This window comes from Andrographis paniculata, unplaced genomic scaffold (genome assembly GCF_009805555.1).
Source record: "Andrographis paniculata isolate CXL003 unplaced genomic scaffold, ASM980555v1 Contig74END, whole genome shotgun sequence".
Classification (NCBI taxonomy): Eukaryota; Viridiplantae; Streptophyta; class Magnoliopsida; order Lamiales; family Acanthaceae; genus Andrographis; species Andrographis paniculata.
Genome location: NW_026137611.1, coordinates 5,329,716 through 5,338,659, shown reverse-complemented (window position 1 = coordinate 5,338,659; position 8,944 = coordinate 5,329,716).

The following is an 8,944-nucleotide window of genomic DNA, read 5'->3' as shown; positions in this document are numbered from 1 at the left end:
CATCATCATAATTCTTGATCTTGATAGGAACCGTCACTTGCTTGTTCACATTCAACTCTCCACAATTGCTAATGCACTGCAATTTGAATGGTTTGGGGTAGGGTGTTGTTAGCAAATTCAATTTTCGAACAACAAGTTCACTTACAATAATGAGGCTACACACTTTTCCACCAATTATGCAACGAGTTTGAAAGAGATTTTCTAGTTGTTCCTCATCAAACGTCCTTGACATAGTGCTTAAGGATCGTAAGGTAACCAAACTCAAACCAACACCGGAATCAGAATCATCATCCGTGTTATTTTCCCCATGTGCTATTTGATCAACCCCCTCATCTTTTTCAGATCCCATCTCATATTCCCCAAACTTGTTAAGGATCATCATTTTCTTGTTTGGACATTGACTTCCAATGTGGCCTCGACCTTGACACTTGAAGCAAATGATATCTCGACTCCTCGGCTTCTCCGGATCAGCTCCAACATGCTTGTTCCTTGGCGTGTCATCCTTGATAACACATTTTCCTTTACTGAACCCTTGGGCCACTTAGGATTTGTCATCATTCTTAGTATAATTTGGTGTGAAGGGCTTTGTACCAAATATTTGCTGATTGCCCTTACGTTCAATTGCTTCTCAATTGTATTGGCACGTTCCACCAATTCATCAATATCATCACAATGATACAATCCCGCTTTGTCAACAATGTCTCGATTCAGCCCAGTTAAGATCCTTGCTACCGTGGCTTGTTGAGTCTCTCGAACATCGGCCCGCATTAAAGTCACCTTCAAATCCTTGTAGAACTCATTAACTGTCCGATTTTCTTGCTTCATCGATTGCAGTCGAACATGAAATTCTTGTGTACTCTCGTCACAAATTTAGCTCACATAACACGTGTCAACTCCTCCCATGTTTGAAACATTGGTGCTCCACCTCACCTCCGATTGAGGCAAATGTTGTCCCACCAATGAATGGCGTAATCTTTGAACTCGGAGACCGCAGCTCGGACTTTTTGTGGACCATCAAAATCTTGAGAATCGAATATCATCTTCTATTCCCAATCAAAGTATGCCTCTGAATCATATTTCCCGTAGAAGGCTAGAATTTGGAATTTCGTTGAGCAAATTGGATCATTGTCGTCCCTCCGATGTGCCCCTCGTCATGCTCGAAGGGGAACATTGCCCTCCATTTCTCCATCATACTCAATCCTATCACGTATCATCTTCTAGAAGATCACAAACTCATTCATGCTTTGGAGCTTTCCCGGGATGTCATCATCCTAAAGGTGGAATGCCATTGTGCGGCCATGGAGGCGCTGCATTCCCTTCTACTCTTGATGTTTCCGACTTATTTGATCGGGCGTGGAGTCCCTCAACCTCATGTCAAAGTACCATTTGCACTTCCACCTTCATATCTTTCACGAATATTTTGGTATCAAAGCTTGATGCGGATGCCATATCATGTTCCTCGTCACTTTTCTCACCTGCCATAGAAAATATATAGTGGAAATATATATATATATATAGATGGTTAAATAAATGATTCCCTCACCCTCTTGTGTATACCCACGTAATGTACCTCTCTATCTTACACACACGCTCAAATTTCACGGTCCTTGGTAAGCCCCTCAAGTTATAGCCAACAACCTCACGGAATATAGCCAGTATAAATTGACGAGTGTGCCCCAAGAAGCCAAACTCAACAATAGCAACAAACTAATAATGAAAGCACAACCACAAGACAACTGATATCCACAAATAAACAAGTGGATACAATACTCAAAATCACAATATATTTCAAAGAGGGCTTTTTTTTCGCTACAGTATTTTTTTTAAAAGTTTTTCTGTAGTATATATATATATTTTTTGCCCAACAATGATAATGCTTCTACAAAAAATTTAAAAAATCGTAACAGAATTGAAAAATATGAAATAAAGACTATTAATACTACCATAATAAGAATTCCGATAAAAATGGGCTCTGATACCAAATTGCTGACGTAGCCCTAGTAATGAAACTATACTAATCGAAACTTAAAACTAAATTCGAAAGAAAACTAAGTAAATAAACAGAGATAGTACTGGTCTCCGATTCGTCAATCAATCGGATATGAACCCAAGCATTGTCTAAACCCAACACCTCTAAACTAATGGAGACTCGAACTATATGGCTAGAAACTCCGGTTGGTTTCGGAAGCCACGAACCCAAGGAATCAACCCAAGGACCCGATTTGAGAATGATACACATATGCAAGAGAAACTCTCGGTCACACACTAATTCCAATATAGTGGAATAAAAAGAAAAATTTAATTAATATAAATTTCAAGGTGTCTTACATATGAGACCAAGTGCCTTATATTTAGGGGAGACTAGCTTGGCAAAAGACTCAACAACCAATGTGGGACAATAAGTACACATTATATAAAGCCCACTAATTTAAAATAAAATAAGGTCCAACTAATTAAATAACTAAGAAAGGTCCAATTAATTATATTAAAGAGGCCCACTTTATTAAATAAAATAGAACCCCTCTTATCCCACATGGGATAGTATATGAGTAACAACTCCCATGGGTGTTATAAAATATGGTATTCAAGGGAATGAAGTGCATGAATCATGGATGCACTCTAATGTTGACAAAGCTCTTCCCATTGGCCTCCACGCTTCAACTTTATGCATAATCTCCTCTTCCAAGTGTAGAACTAATGCCATAATATTAGGTTGAAAATTCTTGGCACAGTTTCGAGTAATCGGAGCAGGTGGTAGTGCAAGTTCATCATCGCTTTTGACAACCTAGTCAGATATGGAAAGAAAAGCGTGCTATATTGTATTTACAAAACTTAAATTCGGTTGTTTTGGGATAAGCATTTTAATCGGAGAGGCTTGTTTCATTTCATTGGAAAGTCAAGCTATGTTTCAATTATTTGTTTAAGATGAATTTTCTTTTGACAAATTTTGCAAATCCATGGCCAACATTGCTGTATTGGGGAGGAAAATTAGAGTTGCAAGCGAGTTCTCTTGTCATGGAATGAAACATATGCATTTATAGTGTATGTCTTTACTTCTTCCTACATCATTAATGAAAGTGTTTAATGATTTCTTTTGTATTCCATTATCGTTAGTTATACCTACTTATTCAAACGTCTTTACTCTTTCAAATAAAGTAATAGCTTCTTAGGCGAAGCAATTTTGTTAATATTGTCTCAGAATTCATAGAAAATTAGCAATTTCTTATCTTGTTTGTGTACTCTACATTGCCGTATTTGTACATTCCGAACTTCACTAAGAACGAAGCTGAAATGATTCATCTGTAAGTGCTTCAACATACACGTGAATGTGCACTTGCAAATGTTTAATTTTTGCACAACTATCATTCAAAGATACATCTGGGATCACACTGGACAACACTTATAATATGTTAGCCACTTTCCTTATAAAATGGTTTATGTTCTATGGTATGTTCTTCAATCTAAAGGTAACTAAATATTTGAAAGCACACAAAAATCTAGTTCTTATTCTTTTCTTTCCTCTTCTAAATAAGAAAACTGTACCAAAAATGGATTGACATTGGTCAAATTTATTTATTCTTGATCTATCTGACTATCTTATTTTTGTGTTTGGAAAAATAGTTTGAATTATAGTTTTATTTGAACCATAGTGATTATCATGATTGATAAGAGTCCGGACGTCAATTTTGAGAATAGTTAAGATTGCGATAATCGATTAATTAATTTTCACTTTATGTAGCATATGGTTATTGTCTTGTTTGAGAATGATATATAGTTTTATCTAGAAAAGTGATATGGAAAGAAAAGTGTGCTCTATCGTATTTACAAAACCCTAAATTCGAATGTTTTTTGGTTACGCTTTTCCATTGGAGAGGCTTGTTTCATTTCATAGGAAAGTCAAGCTATGTTTCAATCGTTTGTTGAAGATTTATTTATTTTTGACAAATATTGCAAATCCATGGCCAACGTTGTTGTGTTAGGGAGAAAACATAGAGTTGCAAGCGGATTCTCTTGTCATGCAATGCAACATATGCATTTATAGTGTATGTCTTTCATTCTTCCTACATCATTAATGAAAGTGTCTAATTATTTCATTGTATTCCATTTTCGTTAGTTATACCTACTTATCCAAACGTCTTTGTTATTTCTACTAAAGTAATAGCTTCTTAGGCGAACTTAGTTTGTTGATATTGTTTAAGAATTTGTAGACAATTAGCCATTTCTTATCTTGTTTATGTAGTCTACATTGCTGTTTTTGTATATTTGGAATTTCATTGAAAACAAAGCTAAAATGATTTATTTGTAAGTGCTTCTACACGTAAACGTACACTTGCAAAGGCTTAATTTTTGCACAACTATCATTCTTAGAGTTGCAAGCGGATTCTCTTTTCATGCAATGCAATATATGTATTTATAGTGTATGTCTTTCATTTTTCCTACATCATTAATGAAAGTGTCTAATTATTTCATTTGTATTCCATTATCGTTAGTTATACCTACTTATCGAAACGTCTTTATTGTTTCTACTATATTAATAGCTTCATAGGCGAAGCTATTTTGTTGATACTGTCTCAAAATTTGTAGAAAATTAGCAATTTTTTATTGTGTTTATGTAGTCTACATTGCCGTGTTTGTACATTCGGAACTTCACTAAGAACGAAGTTGCAATGATTTATCTGTAAGTAATTCAACATACACGTGAATGTGCACTTGCAAAGTCTTAATTTTTGCACAACTATCATTCTAAGATTCATTTGGGATCACACTGGACAACACCTATAATATGTTAACCACTTCCCTTATAAAATGGTTTAGTTTCTAAGGTATGTTCTTCAATCTAAAGGTAACTAAATATTCCTAAGCATACCAAAATCTAGTTCTTATTCTTTCATTACTTCTTCAAAATAAGAAAATTGTTCCAAAAATTGATTGGCATCGGTCAAATTTATTTATTCTTGATCTATCTGATTATCTTATTTCTGTGTTTGGTAAAAATTTTTGAATTATAGTTTTATTTGAACCATAGTGATTATAATAATTGATAAGAGGCCGGCCATCAATTTTGAGAATAGTTAAGAATGCGGTAATCGATTAATTAATTTGCACTCTATGTAGCATATGGTTATTGTCTTGTTTGAGAATGATGTATAGTTTTATCTAGAAAAGTAATATGGAAAGAATAGTGTGTTCTATCATATTTACAAAACTTAAATTCGAATGTTTTGGGTTAAGATTTTCAATCGTAGAGGCTTGTTTCATTCATAGCAAAGTCAAACTATGTTTCAATCGCTTGTTGAAGATGAATTTCCTTTCGAAAAATATTGCAAATCCATGGCCAACATTGCTGGGTTGTGGAGGAAACTTAAAGTTGCAAATGGATTCTTTTGTCATGCATGCAACATATGCATTTATAGTGAATTTCTTCCAACATCATTAATGAAAGTGTCTTATGATTTTTTTTCTGTTTCCATTATCGCTAGTTATACCTACTTATCTAGACGTCTTTGTTGTTTCAACTAAAGTAATTGGTTCTTAGGCGAACTTAGTTTGTTGATTTTGCGTAAAATTTTGTAGACAATTAGCAATTTCTTATCTTGTTTGTGTTGTCTATATTTCCATGTTTGTAAATTCGCAAAATTTACTGAAAAAAAAGCTGAAATCATGCATTTGTTAATACTTCAACATACAAGTGAATGCGCACTTAGAAAGGTTTAAATTTTCCACAACTATCATTCTAAGATACATCTGGGATCACACTTGATAACACTTATAATATGTTAGTCACTTTCCTTATAAAATGGTTTATGTTCTAAGCCATGCGCTCAGGTTTTCTATCAACTTTGTGCTCTATAGTTCTAATTACAGTGCTTTTCATATATGTTACGTAGTGCTTTAAAGTAATATAGTTAGCGCTTTAGTTTCTTCATTTTTTTTTCGTTTTTATTATATAACATGTTATGAGATTATACTTTGTGCTCTGGAGTTCTAATTACAGTTCTTTTCGTATATGTTATGTAGTGTTTTAAGGAAATACAGTTAGTGTTTTTGTTTCTTGACTGCCTTTTTTTCTCATTATTTAACATTTTATGAGATTATACTTTGTGCTCTATAGTTCTAATTACAGTGCTTTTCGTATATTTTACATAGTGTTTTAAGGGAATAAAATTAGCTCTTGTGTTTCTTCAGTGTTTTTCCTTTTTATTATATAACACTTTATAAGATTATACTTTGTGCTCTATAGTTCTAATTACAGTTCTTTTCGTATCTGTTACATACTGATTTAAAGGAATATAGGTAGCGCTTTTGTTTTTTCACTGTTTTTCCTTTTTATTATTGTTGGCTATATTATTGTTGGCTATCAAATCCTAATAAAATAAGGTAAAATTCAAACCACGAAATGCTTCGTATTTGATGTGATGGCTTGAGATTGCATATGAATCCCTAAGCACCGACATTACCTAAAAAGAAAATTGAAATATAAACATTGAGCAAGAAATTAAAGTCTAAACAAAGATTAGTTTTTTTTTTGCTTTTACTCCCTTATCTTTTTGGTGTGATTCCCTTCTTATCCTTTCATACGCCACCTTTTTCGGACAGCTAGATTTGGTTTTGAATTTGTCCAGGTAACCACCTGACGGTAACCTTCTAAAAAATTCTAATAACTGAAGTTGGTTACCATCAAAGGATGCGCCACTCAGTTTTCAGGTAGTCTACCCTTCGCCCCGGGGCAGTTTTAATCCTGCAACCGTTCGGCCCAACCCAATATGAACAACGTTTTGGGTCATTGGACCCTTTTTTTGATTTGGCCGAAACCAAATCCACAACTCAACTATACTGGCCCAACCTGATCCAATGGGCCCATAAAGCGAAGCCCTAGGTAGCATTTTTTGTACTCAACAACTTGCCCCTCATCCAGAGAATGTAAAGAGTCACATCTCAAAGGCGGTGACTATTGACATGACGTATGCCGTACTCTTCCCTAGGTCTGTTCCATCATCATAAAAAAAGGGATGAGAGAAATAATATCCCTTTACTGCTATTACTCCTCTCTGCAACTTCAAAGATAGAAGAATGAAATGCGCATACAAGCTCATTGCACAATGATCCGAACACTTTGTCGAGAAGCGGGTAGGTTGAATACATATCAATAGGTCTATCTCCTTAGCCTATGGTATAAGACTCGCAAGGACATAAGGGTAAGGAACTTTGGATGAACTAATGCGAATGGGTGTAAGCTTCATTGCTTTACTGCTTCCAAACACCTCCTGCAAAATCAAAACTTCATTTTACTCAGCTTCGATCATTTGCATGCACCTATGTGGAGACCAACACCGTTGTCATCCCGTTTGACGGATCTGCGCTGGCGCTCGCCATGAACCCCTCTTCCAATGTTACTCCGGTAGTGTGCCCCTTTGTCTCTACCATTGCCGAGGGGGCCCCGACACTGAATTTCTTGCAGCATAATCACTATCTTGCCATACACGATGGAGCTTTTAATGCCGCTCACCTCTGGGATGGCATCAAAACCAGCCTCTAAGATCCCAAGGACGAGTTTCAAACCTGGTATGAAAAGGGTATAGAAAAGCTTTGGGAAGCAATGGAAGTAGCAGGGGCTTGACAAGGCTATTTTGTTGTCATGTCAAAGCTTCAATATCCAAGAAACATTCATTCTAGCCATGGCCGCTTTTTGGGACCATGAGGTTAGCGCGTTTCTGTTGCCTGCTGGACCAATTGGCCCGACTTTGATGGATATTTCGATGATCGCCCACCTCCCAATCGTTGGGGAAGACCCAATGGTCGGGCCTCTAACTGGTCATGAACCAGTAACAAACACCCTGGATGGGGAATAAAGATGCCACCGCACAAAAAGGTAGTGGCTGGGGGTCTTTCGTAAAGCTTCACTGTGAGGCAAAAGATATCCCAGTGACCGACAAGGAACACGTTGCCTTTTTACTGTATTGGCTCTGCAGATATGTAGTTATTTTCCTAACATGGTCTTGATTCTTACTGCACATTCTTCATATGCGTCCATGTTCTAATCATGACAGATATGTGATTTGCGCTTCTTCTAAATCCATCACCTATACCCACACCGATATCGCCATTCACTTGGCTCAGGGCCGAATCTTATCGATCGGCACCTTGTTTCTAGCTAGTAATTACGAGGGCCTTTCTAAAGTCTACCTGAAACTATCTAGCTCTACCAAACTTGACACTGTGTTTTCAGATCCGGTCTGGTTTCTGGAGCTTTGGTTCCGTCTATACTTCCATCCTATCTTATTCGGCCAGCCACCACTTCGGACATATCATTCAGTCAGTATGTCCTCTTCAATTGTTCTAGCTGTAAACACCACAAAGCCCCCAAAAACCTTCTAAAAGCTATATTGAACTATGATATGACCGACTCAAACTATTATCCCTACTTCCATCTAACCGCTTTTGCCACACTGCCCTTCTATGTCTCCCTGTCCATACCTTTTCCGTACGAGTCACCTGCCGAATCCCCGCACCCCACTTTCAAATACTCCTGGGAAACGGTGTTAAAACCGCGTTCTCTCTTTGCTTGAAAAAAATTGAGAAAATGAAGAAAACATATTCCGCCTTCCCTTATTACCCGCACTACTTGGCGCATCAATTCGGCTGTCGCCAAGGGATTCCAGCCTTGGCCTTCACTCCTCACCTTGTTCGAACTCATACTCAAAACACTATAGCCGAATACGCCATCAAGCCCTACACTGATCAGCTTACTAAGTATTTGATCAACCAAATCTACACCCCTTTCCGCGACTGCCCATACATAGTTCCGGCCTTTTGAGAATGGTGGACAGAGATGGCTTGGCCAGTAGTCGGGAAACCCATCGATGACTGCATGAAAGTTCTTTTTCCTCCAGTTGTGGAGTTAGGGTCCCAGCTGATCCTACAGACGCAACTTTTGATAGGGTAG